The sequence below is a fragment of the Carcharhinus amblyrhynchos genome, chromosome 11 (genome assembly GCF_965287045.1).
Source record: "Carcharhinus amblyrhynchos chromosome 11, sCarAmb.v2.hapA, whole genome shotgun sequence".
Lineage (NCBI taxonomy): Eukaryota > Metazoa > Chordata > Chondrichthyes > Carcharhiniformes > Carcharhinidae > Carcharhinus > Carcharhinus amblyrhynchos.
The window spans coordinates 55,940,168-55,962,337 of NC_137334.1; the positions used below are offsets into that span (position 1 = coordinate 55,940,168).

General features: G+C 42.8%; 1 protein-coding gene across 4 annotated transcripts in view; it reads right to left on the bottom strand.

The window, feature by feature from the left end:
* Positions 1-22,170, bottom strand: part of LOC145350151 (RNA-binding motif, single-stranded-interacting protein 1-like) — a 350,322-nt gene that overhangs the window by 194,752 nt on the left and 133,400 nt on the right. The window lies entirely within an intron of this gene.

A 22,170-nucleotide genomic window follows, 5' to 3' on the forward strand; every position in this document is an offset into this window, starting at 1 on the left:
GAAATAGTTTAAATATTCTTAAAGTTGTGAACAATGTATAACATATATTGTACATGTATTGTAGTATATATCTAACGTCAGTTGTCAGCAGAATCAGTTGTAGAGAGGAAGCTCCTTGACTGTCGAGAACGAGATGTGGGGGGTAGTGGGTGAAAATGGTGCAGAGATAGATGACGAACCACGCTTTGCTTGAATAACGCAACATGTAAAACAGGCCAAATGGGTTATGTCTGCTCCAACTTTCTACTTTCCTATGAGACAGAGACACAGGAAAAAGATCCAGAAAATGCCTTTCCCAGCCTTTCCTAGGTTAGTATAATCTGCAAATTTGATCAATTTGTGTTGAATTTGTAAATTTGCATCAATAATTCAAATTAGAAACAGTTTGGTCCCACCAACAGTTTCTGGGGCACCTCATAATACTCTTTCTTCAAGTGACGGTTAGAGGAATTATTATCCTTCAGCCAGTTTCAATTTCAGATTTACCTTGGATTCCCACCTGAGTGTAACAAATTGCTTTTGACTTTTTGAAAGTCTGGGCCCACTAAGTTTTTGGGCACTGAAAATTCCACTTAAGTTTTGTTTATTTATTATGTCAAAAGTAGGCTTACATTAACACTGCAATAAAGTTACCGTGAAAATTCCCTAATTGCCACACTTTGGCGTTAATTTCTTCAATAAGCTGAGAAGGCTGGTCAGTAGGAGCTCCCTCTTCTGAATACATGTTGGTCAATGTTTATTAGTTTATTCATGTACACGTATTACTCAAAATTGTCCCGACCATCAATTCCATTCTTTTCAATGAAACTGAAGCAAAATCAATAGGTTTGGAATCATTTCAACTTTTCACCAAATGTCTAAAGCGTCAAACAATTTCTATTTCCACTGTTCTATAACTTACTAATTATTACAATTCTTTTTCTTTATTAAGAGTATATAGCGCAGCAGTGATTTTGGAACAATTAAAATCTAAATTATTGCAAGCTAACTGGTAAAAGTGCTTTTCAAATAAATAAACTGAAAACACTGTGGTTATATCAGTGCTGGAAAGAATGCAGTCTAGGATCAGTGAACCAGCAGTATTCCCCCCACCCCAGTAAATGCACACATTTAACAACTGACTTTACACTGTATTTTACTCATTGTTGTAAATAGTTAAGTTCACAGTTCGTGTGTTTTATTATACTAGGTGGGGAGCTGCTGGTAGGATCTTCTGGCCCGGCCAATGGTGCACCCCACCATGGGTTTCCTGGTGGTGAGAGGGTAAGTTCAATGAGAAATCCCATTGACAACAGTGAGAACAGAAGATTCCACCACCAGCCAATACAGCCGTTAAAAGGTAGAGATAACCTATGAAACTTTTGGGAAGTAATTCATAAGAACATAAGAAATAGGAGCAGGAGTAGGCCATCCAGCCCTTCGAGCCTGCCCTGCCATTCAATAAGATCATGGCTGATCTGTCGTGTCTCAGTTCCACATTCCCGCCCTCTCCCCATAACCCTTAATCCCCTCGCTTATCAAAAACCCATCAACCCGTGTCTTAAAAATATTTAGCGAGGCAGCCTCCACCACTTCAACGGGCAGAGAATTCCAGAGATTCACCACCCTTTGAGTGAAGAAGTTCCTCCTCAACTCCGTTCTAAACCGCCCCCCCTTTATCTTGAGGCTGTGCCCCCTAGTCCTACTGTCCTTTCTGAGCGGGAAGAGCCTCTCCACCTCTATCCTATCCATCCCATTCATCATCTTATACGCCTCAATGAGATCTCCCCTCATTCTTCTAAACTCTAACGGGTACAAGCCTAGTTTATTCAGCCTCTCCTCATAGCTCAACCCCCAAATTCACTCCCGTTAGTACTTAGGAGTCCATGTTGAAGCTAGAGAATTAGAACAGCTAAATGGACAGCAGAAATGGCTAACGATAATGCACTGGTCCAAAACCAAATAAACTTTTCGTTATCCCAACAAACCCCAGTAAGATTGAAAGTGGGCAGGTGAAAGGAAGGCAAGTAGCCAAGGAATAAAACGGACAGCTGGGAATTTTCTTATGTTCATTTAGAGAGATGAGTGTGTTGCCAGCTAGGCCAGCATTTGTTGCCCATCCCAAGTTGCCCTTCAGAAGGTGGTAGTGAGCTGCTTTCTTGAACTGCTGCAGTCCCTGAAATGTAGGTACAACCGCAATATTGTTAGAGTTGGAATTCCAGGATTTTAACACAGCAAGAGGATTGGTTATATATTTCCAAATTCAAGGACAATTGCAACAAAGATAGAAATAAAGAAGTTAATCCAATTCTTTACTCAACATGATTACTGACAGTGATCCAGTCGAACCAAGGTTCCAAATTCATGACTAAAAAATTTCAAAACATAATAAAAAGTTTTGCTAGAAAATAGTTAAACTCCACAGCATTTCATGCATAGGCAAAGTAAATTATTTGATAAGACACCCCAAGTTGTGGGAAAAAGAATGAGCTATCGAGTCTGCAGCAGGACATGGAGGTTGGAAAAACCAAGGAATTTTATTCAGGAGCTGTGTTCAGTACAGGCTGCAAACCTGCTTTGCACAGTGTGAATGATCAGTGACATCACTTCCAAAGATATCATGCATGCATTATCTTAAAATGCTCAGTCCAGCTATAATGCTGCTCATAGTAAATCACAATAAATACACAATATTTCCTCCCTCTTTAATCAAACATCCCCAACACACTGATACAAGTATAACATGAACAATCAATTTACAACAATCAATAAGTCAGAGGATTTGGGGGTCATCTTTCCCTGAATGATTGCCGGCAAATTTCAGGCGCCTGCTTCTTGGCATTAGTTGTAACCTCTGACATTTTCAGCTTTGTTTGAAAGTAGTCAGTGGCTGGTTTGACCGACGTTGACGTTGTGCAATTGAGGAGTTGCTTGTCCCAATCAGGTATATTGCATCAGGTTTTCGGGAAGGTTCAGGTCCAAACCCGGCACAGTTGGATTCAGACTCACTGGAGCACTTACTACTGCTGAATCGCAACTGCTGAACTTCAGTTTCAGAGCTTTCACTTCGGGGGTGAGCATCCTTCTCCACCTCCCAGTTATATTTTTCTTGCTGTTCATCCCATTTGAAATCCTCATATGCAACTTTGTGTGGTACACACAGGATAGATCTTAGCTGGAAGGTGGGGTTGGCATTCTGCTGGTGTTGGAGCTCTTCAACTTCGCTCTAGCTCAGCTTTCAGCTTCTTTAATTCTTGTTCCAGGCTGTTGATCTGTTTCTTCATTGCAATAGTTGTCCTGGGCTACATACCATGGCTTCCTTTACCTGAATCTTACGACACAGCCTCTGCTGTGCCTTTTCCAGATTGTTACATGCCTCCATTAGACCCTATGTCTGTTCCCCTCTCATCGGGGTTTCAATCAGCACTCTGTTCATCCTTTTGGTTTTGTTTCTGGAATGCAGCTTCTAAACTATCCAGTCAAAGCTGCTGCTCCTGAGGATTTTCAAATGGCTTCTCAACCTTTAAGGACTTATCAAACTTAACCTTTATAGTTGGCTTGTTGTGCATGCTGCAAGGACTCTTTCCCTCGTAACCTGGTCATGGCAATTCTTCTTGCCATTGGTATATTCACTGGACTTCAAATGCTGCTGTACAAACTGAAATAGGAAAGGAATATTGATATTGTAGACTGCACCCTGAACAGCTTCAGCTCTTTTCATTTGGTCACCTGGGGCAACTCCCATCAAAACATCTTTCATGAGTTTCTGTGCTGACTGCTTTTACTTCTGTTGTTCACAATCAGCAACCTTTTATTCTTATTGATCATTGATGCATTAAGGAATTCAGCAGCTGTTTTATCAACTGAATGTTCTTTCCAATGAACCAGAGTTTCCTTGTGATAAGGAACTTCGAGATGTGCCTCAATTTCTTGTTCCTCTGGTTCAGAATTTACAAAAGGAGCACACAAATGTATTCCAGTAATCTTGACGTATTTTTCAGCATGCTTTTGACCTTCGTTTTTGTCAAAACATTCTTATGCATCCTTTGCAAACTTTTCATTCTTTGTTTCCCAATTCTGAACCATATTTGCTAGAGGATGTTGAGTCTCTAGAACTATGGAATCCTACAACAGTCTACAATATCAATATTTCTTTCCTATTTCATTTTGTAGTACTGCATCTGAAGTCCAATGAATATATCAACGTCAAGGAGAATTACCATTTGGCCCATCGAGCATGCATCTATAACAACCCCACTTCAGCCATATCCCCATAACACCATGTATTTACCCTGACACTAAGAGGCAACTTAGCTTGGCAAATCAACCCAACCTGCACTCTTTTGGAGTGCTGGAGGAAACCAGAGCACTCAGTAGAAACCTGCACAGACATGGGACGAGCATGTAAACTCCACGCAGTCACCAAAGGTCAGAATTGAATTTGGGCTCCCGGCGCCTTAGGCAGCAGTGCTAACCACTGTGCCACCTTGGTTGTCTTGGTCTCAGCACTGCTAGCCTGAACCTAGGCCATAGCTACTTTTAGAGCTGCTGCTACTTTCTGTTCCTTTAGGATTTTGGTAAGGCCTGATTCTGCATTCAGTTGACTTTGGCCCAATTTAGTCAAATCTTTTCTAACTATATTCAACCCATTAATACCGAATAATTGCCTTTAACTATGTGCAAGAACAGACTGGCTGGCTATTAATTTAATTGTACAGCTATGTCAATGTGACTATTCAATGGAACCACTTTGCCTGTATATGCCTTCAACAATATTTTTGAAGGTTTCAGAGGAAATGTGCCTGAGATTTTCCTTGTAGATAGTTTCTGGCATCAACAGGACTGTTATCCAAGTGCCCACTTCAGTCTTTACTAGTTGTCCATCCAGCAGTGAAGTGACCCATTATCTATTCATTACACAATCAGTGACAATTCATTTTCCAATTGCGATTTGATTTTCTTCTCTTGGCTTTTTACATTAAATGAACACTTTATCCTTTGTTCTGTTGACATGTTGCTTTAGTCTACGCTTGCTTTTTTCCTCCAAGCTTGCTGTTTCTTCCAGCATGCATGCATGCTCCATCTGGCCTCTTTTTCCACAGCTTCTGCATACAATATCCTGCCTTTGCATATCTTGTGACAAGTACAAGTCTGTGTTTGAGTTTGAGTTCTGAAACTCTTAGATGCCGCTTCAACTGACACTTTGTGAATCCTCGTATTCAAACTCAGTTGCTGAACTTATTCTGCTGCCAGCTGTATTGACACAGCAATTTCCATGGCCTTTTTTCAAGTCAAGTTACTTTGATTAGCAATCATTTCTGTATTGTCTCACTACTCAAATCGCAGACCAGTCTATCTTGGATTATATCATATAATACATCACCAAACTCACAGTACTCTGTGCCTTTTCAATAAAGCCACAATTGGTGCAAATGATTCCCTCTTATGGTTATATTGCTGCAATGTCAAAGAACAAGAACAAAGAAAATTACAGCACAGGAACAGGGTCTTCGGCCCTTCAAGCCTGCACCAACTGAACTAAAACCCCTTACCCTTCTAGGGAATCCCTTTATTCCCACCCTATTCATGTATTTGTTCAGACACCTCTTAAAACTCACTATCGTATCTGCTTCTACTACCTCCTGCGGCAAGGACTTCCAGGCAACCACCACCCTCTGCTTAAAATATTTGCCTTGTACATCTCCTTTAAACCTTGCCCCTCGTATCTTAAACCTATGCCCCTTGATAATTGACTCCTCCTCCCTGGGAAAAAGCTTCTGACTATCCATTCTGTCCACGTCCCTCAATCTTACAGACTGCTACCAGGTTGCCCCTCAACTTCCGTTGTTCCAGTGAGAACAAACCAAGCTTCTCCAACCTCTTCTCATAGCTAATGCCCTCCATATCAGGCAACATCCTGGTAAATATTTTCTGTACCCTCTCCAAAGCCTCCAATTATTCAAAGCTTTGGCGAATAGTGGGCTTGCAGAATTTTCACTATTTCATCACATGTCTTAGTGCCCAGTTTTGCTAGCTGCACTAGACTCCTGAGGAGATTAAAGGCCCTATTTTACCAATTTGATTCTAAGTTTTGGACGGACTTGAAACTAGGAGTGTTTCAGATTCAACTTTTAGACTTGTTCAGTGAGTCTGAATCATGCTGTACAAGCCTGTGGGTGGGGTTTAACGTGCCAAAACCCTGCAGCTCCAATTGGTGCCTCCAGCCACGTGTGCGTGGGAAAAAATGATAGAATGCTGCTCCCCTGCCACATCCCTCCCAGGCTGAATAATGCCTCTCCCTGCCCCCACAGACATTGCCCCATCCCCACAACATTACTGACCACCTTATCCCCCAACCCATTCCCCCCACTGATCTCAGGCAGTGTGATCCACCCTCCCTCCCCCCCCCCTCCCCCCCCCTCCCCCCCTCCCCCCTCCCCCCCCCTCCCCGCCCTCCCCCCCCCTCCCCCCCTCCCCCCCCCCTCCCCCCCCCCCCCTCCCCGCCCTCCCCCCCCCTCCCGACCTCAGGCATAGTGGCAACAGATTCCCATTCCCCCTCTTCCCCCCATTGATCTCAGGCAAAGTGACAGCGGCTCTCTTCTTCCCCTTCACTGATCAGTGGACCCTCTTTTCTCTCCACTGATCTCAGGCAGAGTGGCAGTGGACACATTTTCCCCTTCCACTGATCTCAGAAGAGTGGCAGCAGCCTCCCCTTCCCCTCCACTGATCTCAGATATAGGGGCAGTGGATCACCTTTCCCCCCACTGATCTCAGGTGAAGTGATCCACCCTCCCCCTTCCCACCACTGATTTCAAGCAGAGTGGCAGCGAACCCACCTCCCCCCACCACTAATCTCAAGCAGAGAGTCATCGGTCCTAGGCACTTACTTCTTCACTAATCCTCACTGATGGAGCGCCCAAATTAGATTTATATGGAGCATGTCTGTTTTGCGCTGATTCCGGATGGGTGAACGCAGTGGTAAAGGCCGAGTGCCGGTAAAGTTGGGCACACATCCCATTAAGTCAATTTAAATGCATGCAAATACATTTAATTTGCCTTTGTGCCTGTTTCCGGCACAGTCCTGATCGCAGCCATTTTCGGGCCTTGGTAAAGGGGGGGAACAGACACAGAGGTGGGTTCAGATCATGTTACCTACCTCATGCCTGACCTTACCAAGTTTTGTGCTCAAAAACAGACGCAACACAGTGTTAAAATCAGGCCCTAAATGTTTTTCACTCTATTTCATTCTAAGAAAGTGGGAACCCTTATGTTATTTGCCATTTTTAGTTTGTACAAAATAGTCAATCCATTCCAGATAGGAGCATCATTACTCCACATTTTCATCAACAAGTTCCACAGAACCAAAACCCCTGCCTTTTTCCATCTGTGGAAGGACCTCCACGTGCACAGTCTGCAACATGTTTTCAACAACTATCTTTACCTTTCTCTTTAAAACAAGGCCCAACCCGAGCTTCAGCCTGTTTTTTTTTAAAAACAGCCCTAACTCTATTTGCTTCAGCAGAGTAATTATTACTCATCCACCAAACCCATTCTATCTAGAGTATGTAGCAATCTTTTTTTTTCAAACTACTGTTTCTTGACTTTCCAACAATTTTTTTCCCCTCCCCAGCAGCTAGTAAGTGCTGCTGGACAAGACTGATGCTAGGAAGCCACGGAGGTTCACCAAACTAAGGAACTTTATTAAGGAGATGTGTTCAGCACAGACTGCAAACCTACTCTGCAATGTTACCCACACAACTATCACTGACATCATTTCCAGTGTTGGAAGTGCTCAGTTTAGCTTCAATGTTTCTGATAAGAAAACGCTATAAATATACAACACTATGTCATATCAATACCATTGTAGGGAGGAGGATAAGCAAGGAGCAGGTATGTCAGGTAGTAAGCACAGTGCAGGACAAGAGAGAGACGGTGAAAGTGAGGATACTTAGGTAATTCACAAACTGAACCTCCTTCTATCCAATTAGCTAACACTGAAATATTCAGTCAAATGGATACTAGATTTTCATACTTTAAGGCAGGATGGCAAGATGATCTTAGAGAATTTGAATGAACTTGTCAGGCTAAACCAGGGTGTATAACTTCAGCCATGCATGATATGGATGAAAGAGAATCCCCTCCTACAACATCCTAATCACTTAGGGCCATAGAAACAGGCTCAGATGAAAGCAAAGATCCAGCCCATGTTGGAAATTCGCCCCAGTTGAACCTAATCAAAAAAACTGGAGATCCCCAGAGACATTAGTGACTAAATCTGATGGGCCAAACAGATTCTGCACAGAATTCCCATTCAATCCCTCATTTAGAAGATTGTAATGACAGGGTTAACAGTGCCACATTCCTTACTAAGATAGATTTATTGAAAGGATATTGGAAGATTCTTTAAACACCTGAGCTAAAGTAGTATCAGCCTTTGACGTGCCAGATGATCTTTTCCAATGCCATGTGATGCCGTTTGAACTAGTGACCCTTGCAAACACCACTTGAAACAACGAGAAGCCCCACTTAAAAATGTACAATCTGCCAATTTGGGAATAAACCTCGCCAAAAGTAAATTCGCGAAAGTGCAGGTAACTCATCAGAGCTTAATAAATGGTGTTTCAGTTCTTAAAGGAGAGGATTTTGGAATACTGTATCTTCATGAACTGTAGTTTTATTTTAATGTACGGAAAAATATTGTGTTATCTGGACATTCAGTTGTTGATCTGAAGTTATTTTTAGAAAAGTGATTAATGATATTAATGATTTGGATGAGAATATAGGAGGCATGACTGGTTTGCAGATGGCACCAAGATTGGTGGCATAGTGGACAGTGGAGTTATCTCCGATTGCAACGGGATCTTGATCAATTGGGCCGGTGGGCTGACAAATGGCAGATGGAGTTTAATTTAGACAAATGCGAGGTGATGCATTTTTAGTAGAATGAACCAGGGCAGGACTTATTCAATTAATGGTAGGGCACTGGGGAGAGTTATAGCACAAAGAGATTCAGGGGTACATGTTCATAGCTCCTTGAAAGTGGAGTCACAGGTGGACAGTTTGGTGAAGAAGACATTCGGCATGCTTGGTTTCACTGGTCAGAACACTGAATACAGGAGTTGGGATGTCTTGTTGACGTTGTACAAGACATTGGTAAGGCCACACTTGGAATACCGTGTACAGTTCTGGTCACCCTATTATAGAAAGGATATTATTAAACTAGAAAGAATGCAGAAAAGATTTACTAGGATGCTACCAGGACTTGATGGTTTTAATTATAAGGAGAGGCTAGATAGACTGGGACTTTTATCTCTGGAGTGTAGGAGGTTGAGGGATGATCTTATAGAGGTCTATAAAACAATGTGGGTCACATTTCAGCCAGTTAGTCAATACCTTTTCCCAAAGGTAGGGGAGTCTAAAACTAGAGGGCATAGCTTTAAGGTGAGAGGGGAGAGATACACAAGTGTCCAGAGGGGCAATTTTTTCACACAGAGAGTTGTGAATGTCTTGAACAAGCTGCCAGAGGTAGTAGTAAAGGCAGTACAATTTTGTTTTTTAAATAGCTTTTAGACAGTTAAATGGGTAAGGTGGGTTTCGACAGATATGGGCCAAATATCCCTTAGCTTCGGGGTTTAAAAACAAGGGTGGCATGGACAAGTTGGGCCAAAGGGCCTGCTTCCATTGCTGAAAACTTTCTATTCTATGAGGTCATAAGTGGTGATTCTGTGATTCACCTTGGAACTGTCAACAAGCTTGCCTCTTCCAAGAAATCACCTGATCAGCATGGTACTGGAGGGGAAGAGCTGTTTTTTTTAAACCATAATCATTTTAATTGATGGGAAAAACTGGTAAAGGCGTAGCCTGTGATTTACTGAAAATCACATGATAGAGACAATCTTTTAAGTTTTGGACCTGTTGTTTTTCAAGTGCGTGTGTTTTGGGGAATAAACTGAGAAGGAAGGTTGCCCTAACTCGTTTCCTTCCTGCATTCCTTCAAATTCAGTATGGGGTTATCAATCAATTCCAGAGAATGCTCATCCAAGTATAACTTGTCTGCATTTGGAATGCTGAAAAGCCGGAGACAAGTAGAATTGTTTGAGCTCTATATTTTCTTTCATGCCAAACCGGGCATAGAAAAGCTAGTGGGATATTGCTCAAATGCATTTCATTTCAAAAGGGAACCTGAAAGTCACTGCTATTACAGAGTCTGTACAGTTTTTGCTGACTTTTATGCTTTTTGAATAATTCTATAAAAATTGTGTTCTTGATAATGCATCAATAATTATATTCTTTCCAGCAATACGAAAAACTTCTAAGTTATAAGGTTATATTAGCAAACTCCATTGGAATAGTCTGTCTTTAAATTTTTCTGCAAAAGCTAAAGGCTTATGGTCATATATACTGGTGTCTCTTTACAGACATGACGGATATGCACCTTAAAATGTTTAAGAGCCAGTAACAATTCCAGAATCTCCATTCCTATTGTCAAGTATTTCTTTGGATGCTGGTTTAATTTTTCAAAACTTATGATAAAAGCTGCACGTTACTAAAAATCATATGATTTTCCCATTTTGTTTCAGGGTGCTGGGAATTCTATCAAAGCCTGTACTTTCACTGTTGTTGGCAACACTTTCCCACACCCTGATATACGCCCTGATAAGTTACTCTCAGCTCCATTGGTCAGATCCTCCAGACACGGACTGGGACTGCAGCCCATCTTCACATGAGGGAGCTCCAAATCGATAGCATCAAAACTCTCCAAATTTTCTCCATTATTTTATAAAGCCTATCTCTGCAGAGACTCTGTTTGTCTTTTGTGTGTGTGTGTGTGTGTGTGTGTGTGTGTGTGTGTGTGTGTGTGTATGCGTGCATGTGGTGCATGCTTTGTTGGGAAAACAAAGGTAATTTTAAGGGATTTATATCTGTAAGGATAAACAGTAGAAATAAGGTATAGTTTTAAAAGAGTTAAATTTAAAGTTTATGTACCCGAAAGGGTAAAACCTATAACTAGATTCACGCTAGACAGAGGTGTTTGTATATGTTGGGGTTGGTTTCAATTCCATCTATTGTGCTTCGAGTGAGTTATAGCATGAAGAATAAATGAACCAACAGTGATTGCTTAGCAACTGGGGCCTTGCAAGTTAGAGAAGCTTTTAATGCTGAAATCCTGCTGGCATTTACTGTGGCAAGATCTTACCATCCTGCCTACAGTGCACCCCCATTGCAGGTTGCCCAACAATGAGGTGTGCATTCAACTGGGGTGGGTGAGTGTAGGTTAACTCAGAGCAGAGATGTGTTTGAGTGCGTGCGCATCCATGAATAAATCCAAGGTGCATGCTTGCGTATATACATCTAGTAATAATTCAGAGTGGGTGCTGTTGTGCATTTGTCTGACACTTTACAGCAGGGAGAACATGTGTGTGTGCACGCTTGCATGTGCTAATTTACAGCAGGGTGCATCTGGCGGCTGTGCGTCTGGGACAGCTCAGGGTGGCGGGGGCCGTGTGTCTGGAAATTGGGTAATTTGGAACAGGGAATGTATATGTGAGAGTGGTAATTCAGGAGGGGAGCATGTGCATGTGTGTGTGCGCACGCATGTGTGGCAATTCATAGCCGAGGTGTGCGTATGTTTGTGTGTATCTGTTAATTCAGAGCAGGAGTATGTATTGGTGTGTTTGTGGGGAAGTAATTCAGAATGTAATGCAGAATTGGTGTCTGGAGTAATTAAGAGCAGAGTACGTCTGTCTGCTAATTTAGAGTGGGGGGAGGGTGGTTGTGCATGTGCGTGCATGCTATTTCACAGCAGCAGGGATTACGCATGTACACACACATGGCAATTCAGGTTGTATGTGTTCACACACATGGTAATACAGTGCAATGAGAGTGTATGTGTGGGTTAATTCAGAATGAGCGCTGTTAAATCAGAGCAGGGTGTGTGTGTGTGTATACGGGGAGGGTAATTCAGAGAGGGGGTGGGTGTACATGTGGGGAGGGTATTTCAAAGCAGGTGTGTGTGTATGTACGGGGAGGGTAATTCAGAGCGGGGGTGTGCGTGTGAGTGTGTGTGTGTAGGGGGAGGGTAATTCAGAGCATGTGTGTGTGTGGGCGCGTGCATGTATGTGTGTGTATGCATGAATAGGGGGAGGGTAATTCAGAGCGGGCGTGTGTGCTGCGCGTGTGTGTGTGTGTGTGGGGAGTAATTCAGAGCGGGTGTGTGTGTGTTGCGCGCGCGCGTGTGTGTGTGTGTGGGGAATAATTCAGAGCGGGTGTGTGTACGTGTACTGGGAGGGTAATTCAGAGCGTGCGCGTGCGGCATGCGCGTGCATACAGGGAGGGTAATTCAGAGCGTGCGCGTGCGGCATGCGCGTGCATACAGGGAGGGTAATTCAGAGCGAGTGTGTGTACATACGGGGAGGGTAATTCAGGGCTGGTGTGTATGTCTGTGTGTGTGTGCATGCGTGTACGTGCAGGGAGGGTAATTCAGAGCGCGCGTGCATGCGCATACGTGCAGGGAGGGTAATTCAGAGCGCGCGTGTGCGTACGTGCAGGGAGGGTAATTCAGAGCGCGCGTGTGCGTACGTGCAGGGAGGGTAATTCAGAGCGCGCGTGTGCGTACGTGCAGGGAGGGTAATTCAGAGCGCGCGTGTGCGTACGTGCAGGGAGGGTAATTCAGAGTGTGTGTGCGTACGTGCAGGGAGGGTAATTCAGAGCGTGGGTGCGTGTGTGTGTACGTGCAGGGAGGGTAATTCAGAGTGTGTGTGTGTGTGTGTACGTGCAGGGAGGGTAATTCAGAGTGTGTGTGTGTGTGTGTGTGTGTGTGTGTACGTGCAGGGAGGGTAATTCAGAGTGTGTGTGTGTGCGTGTGTGTGTGTGTGTGTGTGTACGTGCAGGGAGGGTAATTCAGAGTGTGTGTGTGTGTGTGTGTGTGTACGTGCAGGGAGGGTAATTCAGAGTGTGTGTGTGTGTGTGTGTGTGTGTGTGTACGTGCAGGGAGGGTAATTCAGAGTGTGTGTGTGTGTGTGTGTGTGTGTGTGTGTACGTGCAGGGAGGGTAATTCAGAGTGTGTGTGTGTGTGTGTACGTGCAGGGAGGGTAATTCAGAGTGTGTGTGTGTGTGTGTGTGTGTGTGTGTGTGTACGTGCAGGGAGGGTAATTCAGAGTGTGTGTGTGTGTGTGTGTGTACGTGCAGGGAGGGTAATTCAGAGTGTGTGTGTGTGTGTGTGTACGTGCAGGGAGGGTAATTCAGAGTGTGTGTGTGTGTGTGTGTGTGTACGTGCAGGGAGGGTAATTCAGAGTGTGTGTGTGTGTGTGTGTGTGTACGTGCAGGGAGGGTAATTCAGAGTGTGTGTGTGTGTGTGTGTGTACGTGCAGGGAGGGTAATTCAGAGTGTGTGTGTGTGTGTGTGTGTGTGTGTGTGTGTGTGTGTGTACGTGCAGGGAGGGTAATTCAGAGAGAGAGTGTGTGTGTGTGTGTGTGTATACGTGCAGGGAGGGTAATTCAGAGTGTGTGTGTGTGTGTGTGTGTGTGTGTGTGTACATGCAGGGAGGGTAATTCAGAGCGTGTGTGTGTGCGCGGGGAGGGTAATTCAGAGCAGGTGTGTGTGTACGTACGGGGAGGGTAATTCAGAGTGGGTGCATGTGTGTGTGCATGTGTGCGTGTGTGTGCAGGGAGGGTAATTCAGAGCATGTGTGCGTGTGTGTGTGTGTATGTGCGTTGAGGGAAATTCAGAGCAGGTGTGTGTGTGTATGTGCGTTGAGGGTAATTCGGAGCAGGTGTGTGTATATGAGTGAGTGAGTGCGTGCACACGCGTACGGGGAGGGTAATTCAGAGCTTGTGTGTGTGTGTGTGTGTGTACACAGGGGGGGTAATTCAGAGCAGGTGTGTGTGTGTGTGTGTGTGTGTGTGTGTGCGGGGAGGGTAATTCAGAGCGGGTGTGTGTACATACGGGGAGGGTAATTCAGAGCTGGTATGTAAGTCTGTGGGTGCGTGTGTGTGTGTACATGCGGGGAGGGTAATTCAGAGCGGGTGTGTGTGTGCGCACGTGCGTGTGTGCACATGCGTGTGTGCAGGGAGGGTAATTCAGAGCGTGTATGCGTGCTTGCGTACGGGGAGGGTAATTCAGAGCGGGGGTGTGTGTGTATACAGTGAGGGTAATTCAGAGCGAGGGTGTGTGTGTGTATATGTATGTGTGTTGAGGGTAATTCAGAGCAGGTGTATATATATGTGTGTGTGTACAGCGAGGGTAATTCAGAGCGTGTGTGTGTATACTGGGAGGGTAATTCAGAGTGTGTGAGAGAGAGTGTGTGTGTACGCACGTACGGGGAGGGTAATTCAGAGCTTGTGTGTGTGTGTGTACACAGGGAGGGTAATTCAGAGCGTGTGTGTATACTGGGAAGGTAATTCAGAGCGTGCGTGCGTATGGGGAGGGTAATTCAGAGCTGGTGCGTGTGCGTGTGCGTGTGCATGTGCGGGGTAATTCATAGTTGGTTTGTGTGTAAAGGAGTGTGGGATCTGGGTATAAAAGCAAGACAGTGGGGTATTAAGATTGAGCAAAGAACCCATTATTGATTAATTGTTGTCAGCAGCGATTGAGAGAATCCTGGGGCTCTGCAAACTAAAGGTCTATGAGAAACACCAATAGTTGGCATGTAAACCTTTATTAGTGATACATTCTCCGCAAACAAGTCATGACACGGCTGTCTGACCGCACAAATCTATTGCCAGTTAAGGCTTGAAACATGGGACAAATTCCAAGTGATTACGTTAAAGAGGCAGCTGACCATAGCTGTGGTAAAGATATAAATGATACCCTATTCTATGAATTACAGCGAACAAATGAGAACCATGGTAAGAGTGGGTTTGGGGTATGAAATACAAGGTTGTTTTAATGCAATAAACTGACTTCTACCACCTAACCAAGGAATACATTCCAGATCATCAGAACCACAGAATGTTCAATTGCTGTACACAGCAAAGGCTAAATGGCCTCCTTCTGCACTTTAACAATTCAATGATTCTGCAGACTACAATGATCTGGCATGCATCGCCTGTTGGGGTGGTGAACATCGGTCAATTTAACTCATAACTTTCAAATGAATACTGAATATATACCAGAAACAAAATGCTGAATTGTAAGAGAATAGGATAGTTCTTTCAAGGAACTATCATTGGCAGATTGTACCAAATGTTCTCCTGTGCTGCTGAAATATATGATTCTACGTGTAGTGGAGGCTCAATCAGCAGGAGGCAACGGTGGGGACAATACAAGCAGAGCTTCATGCATCTTTCCATGTTGGGGGCAGTGTCCTTGGCTGGCATGGGTAGGGAAGCCAGATGTGATCAGGAGAACACGATGGCAGCAGCAAGGCCACAGGAGCAGGAATTCAGGATTGGTGAGTTGCAGCATTGAGAAGCCAAAGCCACGAATAAGGCAATTGCCCCAAAAGTCTCTGACAGTGGCTAGAGAACTGGGAAGTGAAGTGGAGTGAATATACAGCTGCTGGAGACCTGAGCAAACCACCTGGACTGCACTAGACTCCACAACGAAAGGAAGGTTCCCTTCAGTTTGGGAACAAGGTAATCTCAGTCATCTGGTTGCAAGAAATCACCAATAAGAGCTCCACCAACTGAACCCTGCTACCCAACTGATTAAAAAAAAATAAGTTAAGCTCTCAACAGTATTTTGGTGGGTCTGGAGCAACAATCGTAAATGTCCAATGTCTATTGTAAATAGTTTGTGTTTCTGAGTTAAGCTTTTCCATTAATGTTTATAAAGGTTTGATGCCAGAATAAATCAGGGATTTATAACCTTTATACAGTCACTGTGCTTTAATTTCATATAACACCTAGTTATCAGAAATGGGATTCCACAACACAGATACCAAATCAGGGCATAGAAAATGAAAATGCATCTATCCAAGATGGAGCATTTGCTGAAAGAACTGGAACTGACCACGTCAGCAAGAGAACCAGAGTAGTTGTAGCTCTAACCAAGGCAAAGACTTCACAGGATGAATCTGAGAGTCAAAGTGTTGATCACAAAGTGCTCTCCTTTAATATCAGAAAGGAAGAACACAATATCCCACCATGGATATTCTACCTACCAACTGGTAGGAAGCTGGACAGTTTTGGGTGAAGACTGGAACATCGGTGGCTGAGGACTGGATTAAGGACATAGCTTGTCATGGCATCCAGGGATCTCATTGAGAGGGAGCAGATGGAGTTCATTATGGAATACCTGTGTGGGAAAGTCCACCAGGAAATAATAGGGCGAGATACAGATACCTAAAGTAGCCCTTGGTAGATCTTTGAGGTCTTTTCAATGGTACTTGGGTACTGCAGTAGCAGTCACAGATGTCTTATGGGTACAAATAAGCTGAAGGAGATGATCTGGTTTCCATACCCCTAGAGCAGCTGAAATTGTTCAAACCCATTTTCCTCCAGAATCCCTCTTTCAGACCAACAAGCGACGTACAGCTTTAAGTTGCTGCTAAAGAAATGAGGGATTAAGACAAACAAATGGAGTTGAGGGGTCTTGACAGTGACAAAAACCAACTGTCCTTGTTTAATGTGCACGATTATATCAGATTAATGGAGAAAGACTGGACTACTAAGATCGGAAAGGAGGTCACCATTAGGGAGGTCACTGCCGGAACCTCATGCTGAGGAGACAGACAGAGCAGCCTCCAAAAATAACCTCAAGACTGATCCCAACCAAAGGAAGCATCCAAGAAATGCTGGGCTTGTAACAGGATTGGGCACTTCAGTGAGGCTGCCCCAGTAACCTCAGCCCCATAAGCAGCAGGAATGGTGACCCCAAATTGCACAACTGCATTCTTCCTCTCTAACCAGGCCCAGAAAAGGTGATGGAAACATCAAGGCCTTTCGCCAGGTCACTGACCATGGAAGAGAACCTACTTTTGCCTATTTGGAGAGAACCACGGCTAATGTCACACCCATGCCTCAAGTAAATGGCATCATGCATTCAACCTGTGGAATCCAGGCAAGGAGTTATCAAGTGTCACTAATGAGCTCAGAGGGAGATCCAAATCTGATCCAGATGGGTAGAACCATTTATGGTTTCAGTCTTAACATTCACCTCAAAAGAGGCAGCTTCAATTGGTCAATGGAGACAACAGTAAATTTCACTTCTGTCAGAGACTAATTTTCCACCGACCTGACACTGCCTAATGAAGGAATCCTAATAGGCATGTAAACTCCTGAGGGGCTGAAAGAAGGTCAGGGAGGAAGATAGTGTTCTCTTTTGGCTGGTCTGTGACAATGGGAAAGAGTTGAAGAAATGCACCCCTGCCGACAATCTCAAGCTTCAAGTGATGAAAACCGTCTACAAGTAGGAAGGGCACCCAAACATCTGAAAAGGCAGCTGCCCTAACAAGCAAGTGGTATTACAGCTCAATATTGTCGACAACTGTCAGACTACAAGGGATGTACTTCAGCAAAAGCTTAACATCTATGAAGTTGAACCTGGAGCTGGTGGGCAACCTCAACCATTTTCAGAGGGGAGTTGTTTGATACCAGAAATTTGGCAGTTGACATAGGTGCTTGAAGCCCATTCAAAACTGCATGGCCGAACCTGAAGAGCCTGCTGGCACTGCTGAGGTGGAGGATAGTCAGACAGTGACAGGGAATCCTGGAATGTGTGTGTCTGGGATTCAGGGGAGGGGCACTTCGTGTGAGAGAGCATACTCTGGGCCCTTGAAGGAGATCAGATATCAAACAGGGAGGCTGCCACAAAAGCACCAAATGCTGCTGACATTGCAATCCTTGAAGACATGACCAATTAACTCTACACAGTTCACCAGATACAAAGTCTGGGGAACCTACTTTATGTGCCAGTTCAGAGCAGGAGCTGAGAAAGTCATCAAACTCTGGATATCATCCCAACCATTACCATTTGCCCAGATTGGTGATGAACAAAGGAAATGGTGCCATCAAGGCAAATTGGAATGTGCCAGCTATTGTAGATCAAACATGATCACACGATTGCTCAATAAAACAGTCAACTGTGATATATGTCTTTGTTGAGATGGCAACTCTCAAGCAGAGAAGTGTGCAGTGGGGCTTCCGCCAACGGGTGGTGATGGTGCGCGGGGGGGGGGAATAATTCAGAGCGGGTGTGTGTACGTGTACTGGGAGGGTAATTCAGAGCTCTGTGTAGGGAGCAGTCTCTTTGACAGGGTAGGCTGCAAAACAGCAAGGAAAAGGAGGCTGGTGCTGGCGAATTGCAGCATTTAGGAATCAAGGCCATATGTAGGTTTGTTCAACACCTCCAGTGGAGGCCAGGGACTGGAATGTGGAAATGGAGCAGGAATACAGCTAGTGGAAACCTAAACAAAGAGCCTGGATACCACCCAAGAAGCTCCAAGGAGAGGGAGATATTTTTGGATCCGGGAGACAAGGTAATCTGGCACACCAGGTGAAGTGAAATTAGCAAGAGGAGCTCCACCAACTGAATTCTGATACCTGGTTGATTACAGGTCAGATGTTAAACTCAGAACGGCATCCTGGTGGATCTGGAGCATCAGCTGTGAATATTCACTGTAATTGGCTCATTTCTGAGCCAAACTTTTCCATTAATGTTTGTAAAGACTTGATGCTAGTAGAATAAAGGATCTCTGTTTTATAACCTTTATGCAGTCTGTGTGTTTGAACACATGAATCAAAGACCATATATTTACAGTCAAAATAAAGACTTAGAATTTAGGCCTGTGTGGTAACCACAACCTTTGCGCACATAGCTGGGCATCCAAGAGCTAATGCACTAAGAGCTTCCACGACTTTGAGATGAGTCAGTTTGCTGGAGGGATTGTAAAAGCCGATATTGAAGGATATGTGCACAGCACTCCAAAACGATGTGTTCTCCACATATAATTATAGAAAAGTTACAACATAGAAAAATGCACATCATGTCTTCACTGGCGGAAAAAAATAGCCATTTTGATCTGACTTTCCAGCACCTAGTCCGTAACCTTGCAGGTTGTAGCACTTCAGATGCAGAACTAGTTACCTTTTGAATAAGTTGAGGATAATATAATGTGAATAGTGGCAACTATTCATTTATTTTGCAACTCTTTGGAGCTATCCATCATCAAGAAAATAAGAGAAGGAATAAAATGGAAAGATGAAGTGAAAAACATGAATTGAGAATTTGAGCAGTTGCTTCACTTTTGTAGTTCACCAGATATTAGTGAGCTGATTGAAAGGATGGACTTGACTAAAACTGTGGTAAAAAGCAGCAGTGGGGATTGAGAACAGGACCAGAAAGTATATTTGAATCAGTGGGAATCACAAATGCTACCTCAGCAAGCCATAAAAAAAATCACAAAATAGTAAACAATGGAGACATCGTGGTCTGTGTAGCTCATTTATGTATAGAAACATATGGAGTTCTCATCACAGCATCCACCTTATTTTTCTTCAACTAGTTTAGCCAGAAAATTATTCCTGGTATTAAATCACATGTGTGTGAAATACTTCACACATCAGTTTTGTGTCCTGTCATTTCCATAAGAAAACATAGATTTTTTAGTCACAAAGATATGTACACATTAGCTCCCTGTTAGACCAAATATCTAGTCGTGCTGCTAAATTCCTCACTGGCCCTTCTCCTCAGCTCACTTGAAATGCAGATTTAGCTCAAGTAAAAACACTGGGTAGTTAGCACCAAACTATAGCTGGTTCACGCCAGTGAAATAAGCCACTTGGTAGATTCATAACCACCATACACAGAACCCTTTCTGATGTTAAAGAAAATGTGAATTTCCCAAAATTACATAAACAGCACATTTTAACAGATTCCAAATTGAATTTTTTTTTTCCATTTCCCAAGAGTTAAATCCTCTTTACATTTTCTACTACCCAGTTTGGTGACTTGATAAGCAGAGCAACAAATGGACAAAGTTTCATTATGCTCAAGTACAGAAAGGTCCAGAAATAGTTATTTGATCAGCATCAAGCAAATTTGCTTAGTTGCTTGCTGGTAGCTTTCTTGTTACATATAATCACATTTTGATTAATTAATTTCTATTTAATTTAACCAACCTAATATAAGATCACAATGAAATATTGTGTTGTTCATAGCAGTGATACTGTCTTCTACACATTGAATAACTGGGAGGACCAAAGCCATTTAAAAAAACAGTAGATACTGAAGAGCCAAAATGAATCATCTGGTTGCCCAATAGTGTAACAAATCCTGTGTATGAAGCAATTCACTCTGAGGTTTAAATGTGGACAAAAGGAACCTTTGAATGAAACGCCAATGCATGTCCTGGATTTCATGTCAGTATAGTGCCCTCACATTGAGTGCTTCCCTGCTCATTTGAGTACTGAAAGCCTGTTTGTTTTCCTGGCTCTTGTCAGCCTATTCAGGCCTTTCAATCTTTAGATTGCAGCATGAAGAAAGAAGCATCTTATCAGCATGCTCCAGACCAGCAGAGTTAGTCACATCCGCAAACAAAATACACAGCCATTCCAGTTATAGGCCTCACCCTCAAAGCTTCACTCATTTCACTGCAACCACCCTAAACTGTTGTGACAGCAAATATACTAATATGTATGAAGCAGCAGAGGCATGTGTTGTTGCAAACTACCATCTCGCAAATTCTCCCTCTGGTGAAAAATGGGAAAAAGCATCAATCACTCCTAATAATTCAGAACTGGGATTACAGAATTATTTTTGAAATGTACAATTTGTGAAAATGCTACTTTGTTACGAGGAATTCTATTTCTGAAGTGTTAAAACTGAAATGCGAATAAACTGATTGTTTAATTTGAAGGCCAACTTGCTGTGGTATGAATCCTAAAAGTATTTGCATTTTTTGAGTAACAATTAAATCGAGCTAATAATTTAATATTCAAGCTACACTTACTTGAAATTGCAATTCCATTTGTGCTATTTCTAAACATTTTTGTATTATATACAAAAAAAGATTAATTAAGGCCTATTCAACTGGGCAAGTAAACAGTAATGCAGAGTCGATTTGTAATCGCTTCAACTTCTATGGATCGGAATGGCTTCGTAAAAATTGTACCCAGCTGTAAATTCACCATAACATTGAAAAACTTGCAAACTCAAAAATAAGTAAAAATTGTTTTTTTCTCCAAAATATAGATTATATTGCTTCCTTAAAATATTACACCTTTACAGAAACTTCAAATTCACCATCATCAACACTTGAAATAACCAAACGTATGGGAATTTCTGGTTTACAAACCCAAAATTCCTGATCATAACATTTGCTTAAATTAGCAGTGGTTTGCTCTGCCTGGCTTAAATTATTGGTGTTTAAAATTAGCTACCAATGAGTGCTGATATTAACTAAATATGTACAGTGGTATTTGACAGGTTTGTTAAGTTTCAAATTGTCAGGAGTAATTTTTCTATGAAACCATAAGGTTCATGATTATCTTCCTTCACAACAGAATAATGTCACAATGTGTGCTTAATTAATATAATTAATCATATCTTTACACAAAAATAATACTGCTGTTCTATTTTTCATGGCTTTTGTACTTGTGGTACTTTTAAGTTTTTTTTCCATTCATTGAAAGGCCTCACAGAGGATCACAATTGAAGATTAAAGCTGCAAGAGTTAAATTAACAAAAGTAATTTTCAGGAACTGACAAAAATATCAAGAAGTTTATCTGAAGAAAACCTCATAAATTATTTACAGTAAATAAAAGGAAAAGGGAAACTAATATACACATATTCAAAAGCCTGGTCAATACTGGATTTTTATTTATGTTGCCAATACGTCGAATCAATAGTGTACTCTCAGAAGAATTGTTTTTAAATGGTTAGCTTTTCCAGTTTTTTTTACAGGATCGTCAACAATTCTTTTGTTTTGAGCTGAAAGTTTAAAGATGTAGCGAGTGCTTTTTCAGCTATGACTCACCACTATATTGGGATCACTGAAACTTGATTCCAGATGTACAGTGCTTTATGTTCAGACTGCCATTTTATTTCTGTTGGAGTTTAAATAACAAACCATACCGAGCGCACTGTTTTAGATTTTCTTTTCTAAACTCATTCCGCAGTATATAATCATCGTACGCAACACATATTATACGCTATTCATTAAAATGAACACTTTATGCTGACTGGGAAGCTCTCTTCACCACTACGTGCCATTTGCTGTAAGGGAAATTTTGCTCTGATGTGATCAAAGG